Source organism: Chrysemys picta, chromosome 6 (assembly GCF_011386835.1).
Source record: "Chrysemys picta bellii isolate R12L10 chromosome 6, ASM1138683v2, whole genome shotgun sequence".
Lineage (NCBI taxonomy): Eukaryota > Metazoa > Chordata > Testudines > Emydidae > Chrysemys > Chrysemys picta.
The window spans coordinates 61267115-61284428 of NC_088796.1; positions in this window are offsets into that span (position 1 = coordinate 61267115).

Genomic DNA, 17314 nt, shown 5'->3' on the forward strand with positions numbered 1-17314 from the left:
TTATTGTAATTTTTCACTCAAGTAGATGTAAATAACCAACTGAATTCATCATAAGCCATGTATGCATACAAATACCTGATTTGTATGTGCAGTTGCCAGAATTGTACGTGCTTTGCTGGATCAGCACTGAAGAGCTCTGTGCCTTGTGGGATCCAGCCATAAAAGAGGGCCTAATTCCTCCCCTTTAGCTTATTTCTCAGCTTGAAATAGCCAGGATAGGACAAGATGTGATAAAGTGGGGAGGGGGGGAGGGGGAAAGAGGCCAGCTCCTGAGATGTTTCCCTTTATGATGAGAGCAGCTTTCCTCTCCTTGGCTCCAATTTTATTAATCTAAATTAAACTTAATAAGGCCTTGACATTACATGTGAAAAATGAAAATTACATAATTGCCTTTGTTTGGGCGCAAAAAGCAGGAATGAGAGAGTGTCATTTCCTCTCTTTCCCCATTTGGAGAAAAAGAACTGCTGGAGAGATGAAAATGAAATCTGTGGTGTGTGCAAGGCAACTTTTTAGTTTACTAAACCTTTTTTTAAAAAAGAGGCAGTTGACAGAAATAGAGTCTGGCTTTTACAGGGAAAGATTTAATTAATTTGGGTGCGAAAAAGGGAAAACAATGCACAGAACAGACAAATAAATCATAAAAAGCATGTATTTCCTTTGCTGCTTGATCTCATCACTGAATCCTTTGTATTTTATGCCTCAGAAAGCTGGGAATATATCAGGCAGAGTGAGTTGGCAGAGTGATTTGTCACAGATTCCTTTTTAAGGTGATCTTGGCCTTGCTCGCAAGCAGATGTGGTACTGAAATTCATTAGGATGTTCGAAGTAGATTCTCCTGTCAGCTCTGGTGGGGGGAAAAATGGAGTGTCTCTGCCAGTAGCTCTCACTTAATTTCTAAAGAGATCTGATCCCCTAAATTCTGTTGGTTAGCTGTGAATAATTTATGAGGCTCATTTAGTCTGTGCTTTCTCATGTAAATAGCCATCCGCCCACTGTTTCCTCGGAATTGCATTTTAACTAGGTTATTCTTGTTTTTTTCTAATTTATTGAACTGGCATGGAATGTATTTATATAAAAATTAGTTGTTTAACTACTTCCTTGATGAAAAACATAGCTGCTGTAATTTTATTAGGAGTTTTAATCAGGAGAAAAAAGAATGACCTTTCTAAGTAAAATGGAGCTCGTTTCATATTCGTTGGCATCTTTGTATTACAAATCATTGTGATTTAATTAAGCCATATATCAAAAACATGTGTTTGATCATGAAGTATTTATTTTATAATAGCCTTAAGAGCATGATTAATACATTAATTTTCAAAACATAAAAACTATTTTCTTTGAAAATTTTCAGTCTGTAAAGCCCAGCATCCATTTTACAATAAAACAAACTGTGGTTTGCTTTTTATAATCATACATTTTCTTTGAAGCTAGTCCAAAAATGATATGCACGTCTCAGTCATGTTAATGCTCTGATACAAGGCTTCCAGCCTTATGGAAATTCATTGTAATTACTCACACGCTAACAACCACCTTTTTACAGCACCCAAAATCCTGGCTCATGAAGATTGCTCTCTGATAAGAGCTGAGTGCATTTCAAGGGAAATGCTATTTTGTTAACCCCTTTATTGCTCTGCATTTCTTGTAGGTTCACTGTTCAGGATCACAGTACCTGTATCTTGTGCTATATGGGCATAGGTCTGGTTCCATACAGTATATGATCATTATGGACATTATCTTGTCATTCATGTTAGTACACACCTGCTTTCCCTATTCACTTCTGGCCATAATTGAAGTTGTTTATCTTTTCTAAATTTAATCACACAAGGGGAAATGGTTTATGATGAGGGATAGGTGAGCAACTGGCCTGCTGTTCCCAGAAATAATGTTATCCCTAATTAGGCATATTGTGTCTGAACACCACAGTGCTGGGAACAATAGAAATATATTAAGATAGCATGAACAGTGTGTACTGCTGAAATTTTAGCAAGGACATCCCTCAATTGTTCTCTGCCTCAGTCAGAGGCATGCTATTCTCTGGACAAAATAGTCTCCTCAAAAATCTGTCCATTCCATGCTTTTTCCCTCAGCAAAACACCCACTATTTCTATTCTATCCCTCTCCTGCCCTAAGGCCCCACACATAGTATAGGTCTCCTGTAGCTGGTGGGGGTAGGTGTCTCTTGAGTGATAGTGGCCAAGTGGGCCATGGGGGTTCCAAGCTCCTTCCTACTACCAGCAGTTGATACTCTGGCCTATGGTTGGACAGGCAGACCTGGGCATAGAGAGGCAGCTGCAATGGCGTCAGGACTTTGCAACAGCACCTTGGCCCTTCCTCCTCTCCTCAAGTTATCTGGGAACCAGCTACCTAAAAAGGTTGCCTTTCCCCTGGCCTACTGTGGTAGCTGAGAAGAACTTGAGATACAGCTACTGTCAGTCCCTAAAGTATTCTTGGTGGAGGATCCATGATGGTGGAATCTGCTACCTCTGCCAGCTTGGAGGCATGATTCAAGGCCTCTCTCTTTAGTTCATGTTTCCTAAAACCAGAACATGCCAGGACTGGGAGGAGGGGAATGGTTCTGGGGTAGAGTTTTCCATTATGACTGCGGAGAGATGTTTACTTTATAACATTGTATAGATCCTTATTATTGCACTCCTCCTTCACAAGTTCCAAAGACTAAACATATGAGGAAATTAGTTAAATGTATTTGGTCTGCAATCTGGGGTTAATCTGTGGTGGTAACATGAAATCTCTGTAAAATTGGAAAGCCAAAAGGAAGTCCCTAAGAAATGTCCCTAAGCCTCTGGCTGCCAGATGACAGGGGCTGGATCACTCAATAATTGCCATGTTCTGTTCATTCCCTCTGAAATACCTGGCACTGGCTGTTGTTGGAAGACAGGATACGGGGCTAGATGGATCTGACCCTGTATGGCCATTCTTATGTTCTTAAGAGAGACGGCTGCAAGTAGTCATTTTCACTTATGATGCCTTCCTGTTAGGAAGAGTGATTGTGTCTGTCTCTGAGTCACAACTCACAGTAGGCCCAATTCTGTGAGATACCAGAGACCCACAGTTCCCATTGACATTTGAAGTTGCTCCCACTTCATAGGAGTTCTTAGCGCCTTGCAGGATTGGACATAAATTTAACTAGCAATGTAAGAAAACTAAAATATTCATTCATTATCCTTTTATTCACTTATAAATAAAATATTCACTTTATTTATAACATACTGAGTATTTGTTTTTGTCATTTGATAAACTGTAAATACTGATCCATACTAGGGATATTGATTTATGACTGTCTAATTTTTCTTTCCTTCTCATTTTTTTTCTCTCCTGTGCTCAAAACCCCCATCTTTTGTTAAACAATATAACATATGGAGATGTTTTAGGAAGTGTGTGGTAATTCAATAAATAGAACTCACCTCTCTCAACTGGCACCGAACCAATGCTTTAGTATGGTGCTAGGGCTCGCAGTATTCTGCCTCTAGGTTAGGGTTAAGACAAATTTAGCGAGATTTTGTGGTGAAGTGTGAGCGGCCACTGTCCATAACAATAATTCCAAATATATTGTAATATATATACATGCATACAGAGAGGACAAGTTAATACTGTGCATTCAAAGATGGCCTTCACATTTTCTGACTTTTGAGTGTTTAACTCTGCAACCTTAAAATTGGTTTATGCATATTTTACACTTAACTTCCTAGAAAGGAAAAAAAGGGAAAAAATTAGTTCTAAAAGAGGCACCATTCAGCCAAAGGGCACCTAGATTTATTTAGCATCAATGGCTAAGGCCTTGTTCTTACAAGTGCATACGTTTGGGTGGACCCTGCATAGACCCTCACTTCAGTTGGACTGTTCACAGATACAGGAGTCTGCCCATGCAGTTCTCAGTGCAAGATTAGGCTGCATAAATTGTCCAATGTTCTAGTCACCTCTCCTCCAAGACTCTTCCTCTTTTTGTTTTGTATGTCTGTCTGTTTTATAATTGAAACTGATCTAAAGCCTTAAGATTGGTTAAGGCTCCTCTAAGGCTGTGGATAATTATAAGTACGTAAAGATTCATTTAAAAAAAACAACAACTCTTCCGTAACTCAAAATGGCTGAATGGATTATGCTCAAATTTCCAGAAATATTAACCTTCATGCAGAGGCCCAGCATGGAAAATTTCAGTCCCAAGAGTCAATATTTTGGAGAGTTAAGAGTTTGTGAAAAACAGTGGAGGTTAGGGTGAGGTGAAAATGGAAAGTGTTTAGCAACTTTAATTACAGTGGTCACTACCAGCACCTGCTATAATGAATAAATGTTCACTGTAACCTTTGTGGTCAAGAGTGTTAATCAAAGACAGACTAGGGAGTTTGCAAAATGTAGTGGCATATTTAATTTTTAAAAACAAGTAATAATAATAATAATAATAATAAAAAACAATAATGACACTGATGAAACTGACAAATGACTGAATCTCACCTTCCAAGGAACTTTAGCAAGAACATAGGGGACTGCTGGCAAGAAAACAAAACCCTCTTTTTTGTTGTTTTTCTTTCTTGTTGCCACTGTGGTGCAGGAGTGTAATAGCATTCTCTCAAGTGCTAATGTCAGCACTTCAAAGGGTGTATCTGTACATCCAGGAAAGCACTGGAGGTGCATTTTGCCTCAAGTATTAGTCATGCTAGGCAACACCCAAGTGGCTAATCATAGTATCTCTCTGTTTTAGTAATTGCAGGAGGGAAAAAAAGTCATATAAAATAATGAATGAATGGATCTTTTCTGTATCCTTTTCAGACAGCAGCAAGAACTTGGTAAAAAGAAGTTCTCTTTGTCCTTGACAGACAGGTTTCAGAGTAGCAGCCGTGTTAGTCTGTATCCTCAAAAAGAACAGGAGTACTGCTTGGGTTTTAGCCCACAAAAGCTTATGCTCTAATACATTTGTTAATCTCTAAGGTTCCACAAGTACTCCTGTTCTCTTGACAGACAGTCAACCAAAAGATGTAAAGGGAAGATCCATTCAGCCACTTGGATAATTAATATTAATATTATTATTGGCTTCTAAAATTGATAGAGCACAAGTGTACTTTTAGCAGGGGACCCTCTGTATGGCTTATAAGCATAGGAACCTTTTGATTTAGAGCTATAGCTGTAACTCAGCTAATATTTGGGATTAGGTCAATAATACTCCTCTTTTTTTTCCGCAGTGTAGCCCAAAGAGTGTCTCCTGAGAGAGATTCAAGGTGCACCCTAACCACAGTAATGGAGCACATTGCCTCTGTAGCTCTCTCAGCCTCTTTCATTCCTGGAAGATGGGAATTTCATCTCAAATTCCCCACAGGGAACATATTCCAAAAGAATGGCCCACCACCATTTGAATTTGAAAACTGGTTATGAGCACAGTCGCTTTGTGATGGATTCTGCAAACCATGGATAAGATCTATAGCAGACTTTGCTCTTCTTTTCTCGGCTTTTTTTAAGCAGCTTGGCACCAGAGAACCTAGATCTTATTTAAGAGCTATCCTCTCTGCAATTTTAACATAGAGGTAAATATACTTCTGAAGAGGAGAATGTGTACCTTCCCTCTTACTATTACTGCTGAGAGCGAGTACAGTTCCTGTTTAAGAGCAGAAAACTTCCACAAAGCAAAACCTAGATGTGTAACAGATTACAGCACCTGGGGGATATAGGATGGAGCAAATACAGAAGGCTTACAATGGCACATGAAGAATAACAGGAGGACTTGTGGCACCTTAGAGACTAACAAATTTATTAGAGTATAAGCTTTCGTGGACTACAGCCCACTTCTTCGGATGCATATAGAATGGAACATATATTGAGGAGATATATATACACACAGACAGAGAGCATAAACAGGTGGGAGTTGTCTTACCACCTCTGAGAGGCCAATTAATTAAGAGAAAACAAACTTTTGAAGTGATAATCAAGCTAGCTCAGTACAGACAGTTAGATAACAAGTGTGAGAATACTTACAAGGGGAGATAGATTCAATGTTTGTAATGGCTCAGCCATTCCCAGTCTTTATTCAAACCGGAGTTGATTGTGTCTAGTTTGCATATCAATTCTAGCTCAGCAGTTTCTCGTTGGAGTCTGTTTTTGAAGTTTTTCTGTTGTAATATAGCCACCCGCAGGTCTGTCACTGAATGACCAGACAGGTTAAAGTGTTCTCCCACTGTTTTTTGAGTATTTTGATTCCTGATGTCAGATTTGTGTCCATTAATTCTTTTACGTAGAGACTGTCCGGTTTGGCCAATGTACATGGCAGAGGGGCATTGCTGGCACATGATGGCATATATCACATTGGTAGATGTGCAGGTGAACGAGCCCCTGATGGTATGGCTGATGTGATTAGGTCCTATGATGATGTCACTGGAATAGATATGTGGACAGAGTTGGCATCGGGGTTTGTTACAAGGATAGGTTCCTGGGTTAGTGGTTTTGTTCAGTGATGTGTGGTTGCTGGTGAGTATTTGCTTTAGGTTGGGGGGTTGTCTGTAAGCGAGGACAGGTCTGTCTCCCAAGATCTGTGAGAGTAAAGGATCATCTTTCAGGATAGGTTGTAGATCTCTGATGATGCGCTGGAGAGGTTTTAGTTGGGGGCTGAAGGTGACAGCTAGTGGTGTTCTGTTATTTTCTTTGTTGGGCCTGTCTTGTAGGAGGTGACTTCTGGGTACTCGTCTGGCTCTGTCAATCTGTTTTTTCACTTCAGCAGGTGGGTATTGTAGTTTTAAGAATGCTTGATAGAGATCTTGTAGGTGCTTGTCTCTATCCGAGGGATTGGAGCAAATGCGGTTATATCTTAGAGCTTGGCTGTAGACAATGGATCGTGTGGTGTGTCCTGGATGGAAGCTGGAGGCATGTAGGTAAGTGTAGCGGTCAGTAGGTTTCCGATATAGGGTGGTATTTATGTGACCATCGCTTATTAGCACAGTAGTGTCCAGGAAATGGACCGCTTGTGTGGATTGATCTAGGCTGAGGTTGATGGTGGGATGGAAATTATTGAAATCATGGTGAAATTCCTCAAGGGCTTCTTTTCCATGGGTCCAGATGATGAAGATGTCATCAATGTAGCGCAAGTAGAGTAGGGGCGTTAGGGGACGAGAGCTAAGGAAGCGTTGTTCTAAGTCAGCCATAAAAATGTTGGCATATTGTGGGGCCATGCGGGTACCCATAGCAGTGCCGCTGACTTGAAGGTATATATTGTCCCCAAATGTGAAATAGTTGTGGGTGAGGACAAAATCACAAAGTTCAGCCACCAGGTTAGCTGTGACATTATCAGGGATACTGTTCCTGATAGCTTGTAGTCCATCTATCAGGAACAGTATCCCTGATAATGTCACAGCTAACCTGGTGGCTGAACTTTGTGATTTTGTCCTCACCCACAACTATTTCACATTTGGGGACAATATATACCTTCAAGTCAGCGGCACTGCTATGGGTACCCGCATGGCCCCACAATATGCCAACATTTTTATGGCTGACTTAGAACAACGCTTCCTTAGCTCTCGTCCCCTAACGCCCCTACTCTACTTGCGCTACATTGATGACATCTTCATCATCTGGACCCATGGAAAAGAAGCCCTTGAGGAATTTCACCATGATTTCAATAATTTCCATCCCACCATCAACCTCAGCCTAGATCAATCCGCACATGAACATTTTATATTTTTATGAAAAACGGAGTGTCTAGAATTGTTAGTGATGTAAAATGTTTTTACTGTATATTTAATCTCCCACCACCCAACAACAATAGCTATTAGACTATCATTTGTAGGCTACCAGCTGTTTGTGATTTTCAGCCTCATATCTGATAACCTGAACCCATTTAAAATTAAAAGCACACAAGTGTGTAGTGTAGCATATGGTGTAACTCACTCAGTAGGCTTTTCACAGCTAAGTACACGTGAACACATGCACACACACCCTGCCCCTAAATCCTAGTCAAACCACTATGGAGCCCGCTGCTTTATAAATACCCAAGATAAAGAAATATATTTGAAGCCCACTGTGAGTGTCACACAGAAGGACACAAGACACTGTTGGCCACAAATTCTCTGACTGAATGTGCCGTTTAAAAGATACTGGGAATGTGCGCAGGCCTGAAGCTTGAATTTTACAAAATTTGCAGTATTTGGGGCTGAAGCAACAACTTTGATCCTTTGAGAGCGTCGTTCTGGATTTGGGCAATGTTTTCATGAATGTCTTTGTGACCCCTTTCCAATACTATCTGGAAGCATTTTCTGGTGGAAAATCCTCTTTGGGGGTGGAGGAGCTGAGAGCTTCAAACACATTTAATGGTGTGCTCCACTAGTTCTGCCAATCACTGTACTGCCTAGTTCAAAAGACCCAATGAGAGTGGAGATTGAGTTGCTGTGTTTATGTTAGATCATGAAGGATGGGACCAAAGAGAATGATTTCATACGATTGAAGTAAGTGAAAGGAAATGAATTCCTGGGCCTCTTTTGACCATGTAAGAGAGGAAGAAAGAGACTTACCTTCCTTGGCCACATGATGGAAGGACCCAATATGACTTATGAGGAGAGGCTGAGGAAACTGGGATTATTTAGTCTGCAGAAGAGAAGAATGAGGGGGGATTTGATAGCTGCTTTCAACTACCTGAAAGGGGGTTCCAAAAAGGATAGATCTAGATGGTTCTCAGATCACAACAAGGAGTAACAGTCTCAAGTTGCAGTGGGGGAGGTTTAGGTTGGATATTAGGAAAAACTTTTTCACTAGGAGGGTGGTGAAGCACTGGAATGGGTTACCTAGGGAGGTGGTGGAATCTCCTTCCTTAGAGGTTTTTAAGGCCCGGCTTGACAAAGCCCTGGCTGGGATGATTTAGTTGGGGATTGGTCCTGCTTTGAGCAGGGGGTTGGACTAGATGACCTCCTGAGGTCCCTTCCAACCCTGATATTTTATGATTCTATGAAAGCAAAAGGTAAGTTTCCCTGAATCCAGATATGCTGCATTTCATAAGTATGAAAATCTAAATGTTGTGACTTGTTTCATTCCTAAAACACATCACTCTTCTATTTATTACTTAGAGGAATCCTAGAAAAAGCATGCAGCCCATCTGAGGAAAGCAGACATTGCTTATGGATGACAGCCAGCCTTTTGGTGGCGATTGTATTACTTGAATTTGAAATGCTTCTGTTGTAGAACAATGCTGGATGTGGACAATAAGCAGTCTTACGTAAGCACCAAGGCCCGGAAAGGAGGATTGTTCAGTCTGTTTTATTAGGGAGATGGATGGAATTGATTCATACATTTATAGTTTATATTTATCAGATGTTAATTCTTGAGGGAAGTTATACAGCTGGTGTCACTGCAGTGCCTAGCATCCAGCAATGCAGAACTGTGATCATTTTACAAGATTAGGAGACTCTTCCAAGCTGTTCGGAAGAGTACTGTGAAATAGAATTATTTTGATATACTTTGTTTAGGAATCAGTCTTGTGCAGTCCTTATTTCTCATTTTGTACTTTAGAAGGTAGTAAATCACTCCTCTGATACAGATTACAGTCCAAAGAAGACATATAATATGATTCTTACCATTTTACAGATGGGGAACTGAATCACAAAGATTATGATTCCAATCCAAAATCCACTGATGTCAAAGGGAGTCTTTCCACTGACTTCAGTGGGTTTTGGATTAGGCCCCAAGTGACTTGCCCAAAGTTCCATAGGAAGTCTCTGACAGAGCCAGAAACTGAACCCTGATTTCCTGAGTACCTTAAGACCATCCTCCTGGACCTGCCTTGTGATTATCACTTCCCCTGGCTACAGTAAAATAGTTTGATTGTTTTCTTTGCAGTCTGTTACTTGCACTTTATTGTCCCTCTGAGCAGCTCCTGGCATACCAGCTATCCTGGAAAACAGGTGACAATATTCAGCATAATAGTGTACTGCACAGTATAATAAAAGAGTACTGTACATGGCCTCTGTATTTCATTATTGTTCAGCATATCCATAGGGGGTGGTGTATATTTCACCAATGAAATAAACACTTTGGTCATAGTGCTCTTTAAATGCATGTACTTTAGTATTCTTGGCACTAATCGAAAGGTCTTTAAAAGATCACTTTTATAGACGTTTCAGTTCATTGCACAGAACTTGTAATTTTCACATATTTACAATGACCAGTCTGTCGTGAACATTATTACTGCTGTGTTTCTCTTTACACTTTGCATAGATATTTGTGCTCAGATAACCAGGTATTCACAAATCTTTGGTAGCATTTAGGGTTGTGTGGAGGACAGAAGCTCCATTTCTCAAAGGATTTTGAGTTTTTGAAATTTGGCTTTGTTATGACTAGGAATGAAAACCAAACATTTAGAAAATCTCCATGAAGAAAAATTCTGGAAAAAAATTGTTTTGAAAGTGATTGATATGTTTAGTTTTGGCAAAATAAAAAAAAATTGATTTCAATTTTTTATTTTTGTATTATATTATAACACAGAATAAAAAGACTTTGAAAGAAAAAAATGAAATGTTTCATTCTGAAAATGGCAAAACGGGATGTTTTCAACATTGTCAGAACTTTTTTCCATTTTTCTTCCAAAACCAAATCCCAGCTAATTTCCAATTTTGTGAAGTGTTTCAGTTTTGGTGAAATTACATATTCTGATAGAATATGGTTCCTTCAAAGTTTCTCCAGTTCTAGTAGCAATGAAAATTATAGAGTATGCCAAGAAAATCAGTATACTTTCCAAGTGTTTGCAAAAAGGAATGTGCAATTGTTGAGGTTTGAAATAACTCCATGCCAACATCATAGAACGAATCCAAGCAAGAGTGGAGGGTTGTAGCCATAGGGATGCAGGGATTAAAACTCTACGAAGGGACCATTATTATAGATGTTCCTTGCTGCTGTATCAAATGGCAATTTTTCCTTAGCTTTGATTAAATTTTAAGTATGTTATCACTTATACCCAGGGAACTCTAGTTTAAATAGATGTTTTAAAATGGGACATCTCTGGCACCTGAAGCAAACTAAACCAAAAATCTGAAGACTGACACCAGACTCCTTGTCCATCAGACAGAAAGCAAACTATAGTAATTGGCAAACTGACCTGCAAAGGGCTGTTTCTTTGATTTCTCTAATTTGTAGTTGTGGCCATACTTGGGGCTGTAGAACCTTAGGTAAAATAAAAAATCTTAACAATATGGGCCTTGTATTAGGAAAAATGTGGAATTAAACTACAGATATTTTCTCAGTCCAGTAATGGCTTTAGTAAATGAGGTACAGAACATGATGATTCATATAGTATCTAATTTTCAGAAGATGTGTGGAAGACAAGGGTTTTTATTTATTTTAGAAAGACACAAGTTTGTGTCATTTTCTTCTTGTGATGTAAATCAGCTGAATGCATGGGCATCAAGTGATTCTGAGGAAACTTTGTTCTTGTCTGAAGGGATTATCCCAGACAACATCACGGGAAACTCCACTTTCTTATGGACATGAATGCGTGATGGTGGACTATAATTTCTATACAGTAAGATGAGCATCCTGATGTATGTATGCTGGGATGTGAACGCCTTCTCCTAGACTGTTAAGTGTTTGGATATGTAGCTTCATTAGAAGATTAAAAATCCTCGTAGGCATCCTGGTAGCAATTTGTGGGACTTTAAACCTGGCATGCCTTCTTAAAACAAATAAATGTAGAAAAAATACGTAGCTATGTGAAAGCGCCCCTTGTTCTCCATTAAGGGATGATCCTGCATTATCAACTGGAATGAGGACTTAACTACAAAGCACAGACAAAGACAATTAGGCTATCATAATACTGCCTATTAATCTCTCATGTGGTGTTCCAAAGAAGCCAATATTATGGCAAGAGGTGTAATTTAGCTTATAGTTCAATATTAATACTGCAGAAGGGAAATAATGAAAGCACCATGCATTTGCATTTAGTACATTCTGAGTGGTACGATACCATATGGATGGGATTAGCTACTCACATTGTCCTTTGCAAGTGAACCAACACACCTCTGTAATTTATCCAATGTTATCTTCACTTTTGTGGATGTAGTCAAGCACGGCATTCCCTCTCCAGTCAATATAAAATTCTAACAGAAAGAAAATGTGTATTACAGATTTGACAACTCACTGTCCTATTCCCAGGACAGTACAGATCCCAGAAGTTTGACTTGTTGAGGGTGGGGTTTAATGAATCCAATGACTAATTCAATGTGGTGATAGAATGCCACCTCCACATTTATTTGTACTCAGAATGTATAAGCAAGTAGCTAACTAATTTTCATTGGTCATTTTCTGTGTTGGTCTCTTCTGGAAATGCAGCTCACTGCAATCATGGTTAAAAGGGTCATCTTTTAAAAGTGCTCATCATAGTTAAAGGAAAGAGGCCTGAAAACTTGAAGTCCCTTATCTGAGCCTGTTGCAATCACCCACAGTGCAAGCTTCTAATGACCTCATCCTCCCTGCTTGCTTCTCTCATCCTCCCCACTAGTTTTTCCTGGAAGACAAAGATACATCAGGAAATGCAGAGTCCTCTGAATCCTATGTACTGCTTTATAATTCGCCGCAATACAACAAAGCAAAAATCCTAAAAGAAGAGTTCTAAAACAATAGCCTCACAAATCTCCATGCTATTAAAGCACAGGCCGACTTTTCATTTTTATAACATTGGTTCAATTATTGCTAACAATGTTATCATAATTCAATTCATTCCTTTCATTGCACCTATTACAGCTTCATTAATTCCAGGGATTGTTTTTCTGTTATGTGCATTAGATGTATTTTGAAAGGTTAGACATTGTCATGTTTCCAAAGAGCTTTTGTGGCTGTGGGATACCAGCTAATTGCAGGACATAGCGCAGAGCCACAATACAATAAATGGAGCAATACAAATTCCAAATTACCTTGAATGAACAGAATAAGAATTTTGTTTTAGATGTGGATGAATATTTATGCTTAAGAGAGGCTGGGTATTGTACTGAATATTACATGTCTTTATTAACATGACCTGGAGGGCAGATGGTGTGATTTCTTTTCTTTGCAGACAAAATTCTACTATCTTTGGTCTCATTGAACAGTACCTTTCTCTACATGTAGTCCCATTGATTTCAGTGGAACTACTCCCAGAGTAGGATATTATTCACTGTGAGCAAAGGTAGCAGAATCTGGCCCTGTATTAGCACAGCCCTGCATCTTCTTTCATAGACTCTGGAGGTAGCCTTCTGCTGAGAACAGCCACATGGAAAGACTAGACTGAGGCTGTACAGTTAAAAAAAAAAAAAAAAAAAAAAAAAGCCCAAACTCTTGTTTACCAATTCTCTATTAAATAACGTGCCTTATTAAAGCATGAGAAATCAGATTAGTGAAGTCTATTCCCATCACATCTTGTAATTCAGTTACAGATTTGTAATTAATTACACAGAGGCAGCTCATGGCAGGGAGGTCGGAAGGAATGAGCATGGGACGTGAGTCCGGAACTCCTGGTTTCTGTTCCTGGCTCTACCAATGATTTGCTGTGTGACCTTTGGCAAATCACTTCACCTCTTACTTTCCTTATCTAAATAATACTTATCCATCTCCCAGGGGAATTATTAGTACTTTGAATGATTAGAGCCCCTGAGTGAGAAGTAAGTAGCCTTCCCCCTTGGTACTGCTTTGCCAAGGCCAGACATACATGCTGTCCTGAGACTATTTCCTGCTGGTGAACCTCAAAGAGAGGCAACCTCAGAAGGAATGCAGAGAACAGTCAGGCCCATGACATATCTCAATATTGCCAACCCTCACCACTGGAAAATCATGAGACCCCCGAAAATCATGAGATTGGCTTAAAAATCATGAGGGATATTTTTTTTTAATGAAATGTGGGTTTGCTTTATTTCCCTTCCAGTTTCTGAGCCTTTAAGGTGCTCTCAGGTCCCATATCTGGCTGACAGTGGGAGCCCTGGCTGCCCGAGGCTAGCTGACTTATGATCTTAGCTGCATCTGAAAAAACAATCCTGACATTTGGGAGTGCAATCGTGAGATCATGAGTCAGGCTTAATTCTACTTAGAAATTGTGTCTCTCACAATTCACAAGAGTTGTGCCACATTTCTGTCCTCTACTTGGCAAAACCCAGTTCTTTCTAACTCCTCCACAGAGCCTGTCTGTGTCAGCCTATGTCCCTAGACAGCTCTCCCTTCACAGGAATCAAGTCACTTTTTAACTGTTTATAGCCCTTTGATCTGGTAACCCCGGCTTTGGAAAAACAAGGTTTGCAACTCTTTGGCCACAGAAGAGACAGGATCCTTGAAGCTAACAGCTTGTCCCATTATCTTTCAAGTGTGTACTCTTATCTAGGAAGTTATGATGTTGCTTCTCTGTTTATTCTTCCCACAGCCCCCAGCATAAGTTAGGTGGCTACAGTCATACAGGAAATTCAAATATATAGTGACTTCCCTCACTGACCCATGAGTTCTCATACAGTTATTACAGATTATTACATAACAGCTACACAGATATCACAGTCCAGCATGGATTTTTCTACATTTCCCCCTCACTGAAATGCAGACACATTCATGTCACTCCTTGTAGGAGGAGCCACTAATATTTTTTCTAGAGTATCTTATCTGGGATATTTGACGATCTCAAACTCTTCCCTGGCTGGAGCCCAGAAGTAAGGGCAGTGAACATCAGAGGTATTGAAAACAATGTAACATTTTTACAGTACTTTTACCCCCTTTAATTGTTGTTTATTCCCTAACACAAGATCATTTGGTGAATTTAAACATTAAAACAAGATCTCTGGTTTGTGCACATACTTGAATGATGACACTAAGTATCAGAGTGGTAGCCAGGTTAGTCTATAACAGCAAAAACAAAGAGGAGTCCTTGTGGCACCTTAGAGACTAACACATTTATTTGTGCATAAGCTTTCATGGGCTAGAACCCACTTCATCAGATGCATGGTGTGGAAAATACAGGAGCAGGTATAAATACATGAAAAGATGGGCATTGCCTTACCAAGTGTGAGGTCAGTCTAATGAGACAAATCAATTAACAGCAGGATACCAAGGGAGGAAAAATAACTTTTGAAGTGGTAATGAGAGTGGCCGATTACGGAAAGTTGACAAGAAGGTGTGAGTAACAGTAGGGAGAAATTAGTATTGGGAAAATTAGGTTTAGGTTCTGTAATGACCCAACCACTCCCAGTCTTTATTCAGGCCTAATCTGATGGTGTCCAGTTTGCAAATTAATTCCAGTTCTGCAGCTTCACATTGGAATCTGTTTTTGAAGCTTTTGTTGTTGAAGAATTGCCACTTTTAGGTCCGTTATTGAGTGACCAGAGAGATTGAAGTGTTCTCCTACTGGTTTTTGAATGTTATGATTCCTAATGTCAGATTTGTGTCCATTTATTCTTTTGCATAGAGACTGTCCGGTTTGGCCAATTTACATGGCAGAGGGGCATTGCTGGCACATGATGACATATATCACATTGGTAGATGTGCAGGTGAACGAGCCCCTGATAGTGTGGCTGATGTGGTTAGGTCCTATGATGGTGTCCCTTGAATAGATATGTGGACAGAGTTGGCACTGGGGTTTGTAGCAGGGTTTGGTTCCTGGGTTGGTGTTTTTGTTGTGTGGTGTGTAGTTGCTGGTGTGTATTTGCTTCAGGTTGGGGGGCTGTCTGTAAGCGAGGACTGGCCTGTCTCCCCAGGTCTGTGAGAGTGAGGGATTGTCCTTCAGGATAGGTTGTAGATGCTTGATGATGCGCTGGAGAGGTTTTAGTTGGGGGCTGTAGGTGACGGCTAGTGGTGTTCAGTTACTTTCTTTGTCGGGCCTGTCTTGTAGTAGGTGACTTCTGGGTACCCTTCTGGCTCTGTCAATCTGTTTCTTCACTTTACCAGGTGGGTATTGTAGTTTTAAGAACACTTGATAGAGATCCTGTAGGTGTTTTTCCTTGTTTGAGGGCAGGGCCGCTCAGAGGATGCAGGGGGCCTGGGGCAAAGCAATTTTGGGGGCCCCTTCCATAAAAAAAGGTTGCAATACTATAGAATACTATATTCTCGTGGGGGCCTCTGCGGGGCCCAGGGCCTTGGGCAAATTGCCCCACTTGCCCTCCCTTCTGGGCGGCCCTGTCTGAGGGATCGGAGCAAATGCGGTTGTATCTGATGCCCAAATAAATTTGTTAGTCTCTAAGGTGACACTAAGTATGTGAACCATGAGACAATCACTGTTTTTGTGTGTGAAATCTTGCACAAAAATTTAGTGTAGTTGAATTTTTGCTTTATTCCAGATTTGATCACCTCCCCAAAATGTAAACTCTTTCAGTTTATAGACTACTAATATGCCTACAACTTCTATGCAAAATATGTACTTGGGGCCCAATTCAGGAATGCACTTCTGTACAGTTTAAGTTGTGCTTTAGTTGCCTTCACTTCAATGGCGCTTAAGCACACACTTGAAGTTAAGCACATGTTTAAGTACTTTGCTGAAGAGTGATGGGTTTGTGCTTTGGGTCAGAGTTAAAGTTAGCTACTTCCCTCCTTTGTGAAACTTTGGAGATATGTGTGAGCTGCCACCTTCTGCCGTACAGTTTGGGAAGCTTGAGGGGAGATTCTCCTCCTTCCCCTCTGTTGCACCATGCTCCCCTTTCCTCAGTCTCCCTTAGGGACATGGGGAGCTACTATGTCAGTGAATATATGTCAATAGTTGACATCAAACATTTTGGCTGTCTGGCTTTTTTTGGTTCTCCATTGGCTACAGCCAATGCTGCACTTGCACAGTTTTAAAAAATTCTAATTTAGATTTTCATTATTTTAGGGGGGGATCTTGGGGCCAGGTAATTATGGAAGTGATTGCCATGGTGAGTGATGAAGTATGCTTTGATTCCATTTTCCAGCCATAGAGAAAGCAAAAGATAGATACTTTTCACCAGTTCAACCAGAAATCATTTTTAATTGTCAAACTCTAAAAGAACAACTTGCTCCTTTTCCTCAGGAGCTTAAGTGAGATGTAAGTGGTGCTTTGGGCCAGATTTCCAAAGTATTTGGGTGCCTAGTGGGTTTGTCAAAAGGTCCTAAGAAGGATAGGTGCCTAACACGCATTGATTCCAATGAGAGTTAGGCACTGACCCTATATATGCACTTTTAAAAATCCCAGTAGGCACCTAAATAAATGCCTTTGAAAATCTGCCCCCTAGGCCTTGTGCTGGCCCTTTGTACACAGATGAATTTCATCGTGTATGACTAAAAGTTAATCTCAACCTTGAATATGTGAATTTTTGTATTGGAGTTTTAAAGGGGGGCAGAGTGGAAGCAGATCTTATAATGAAGCTGTGGTTGCAATATTATATAT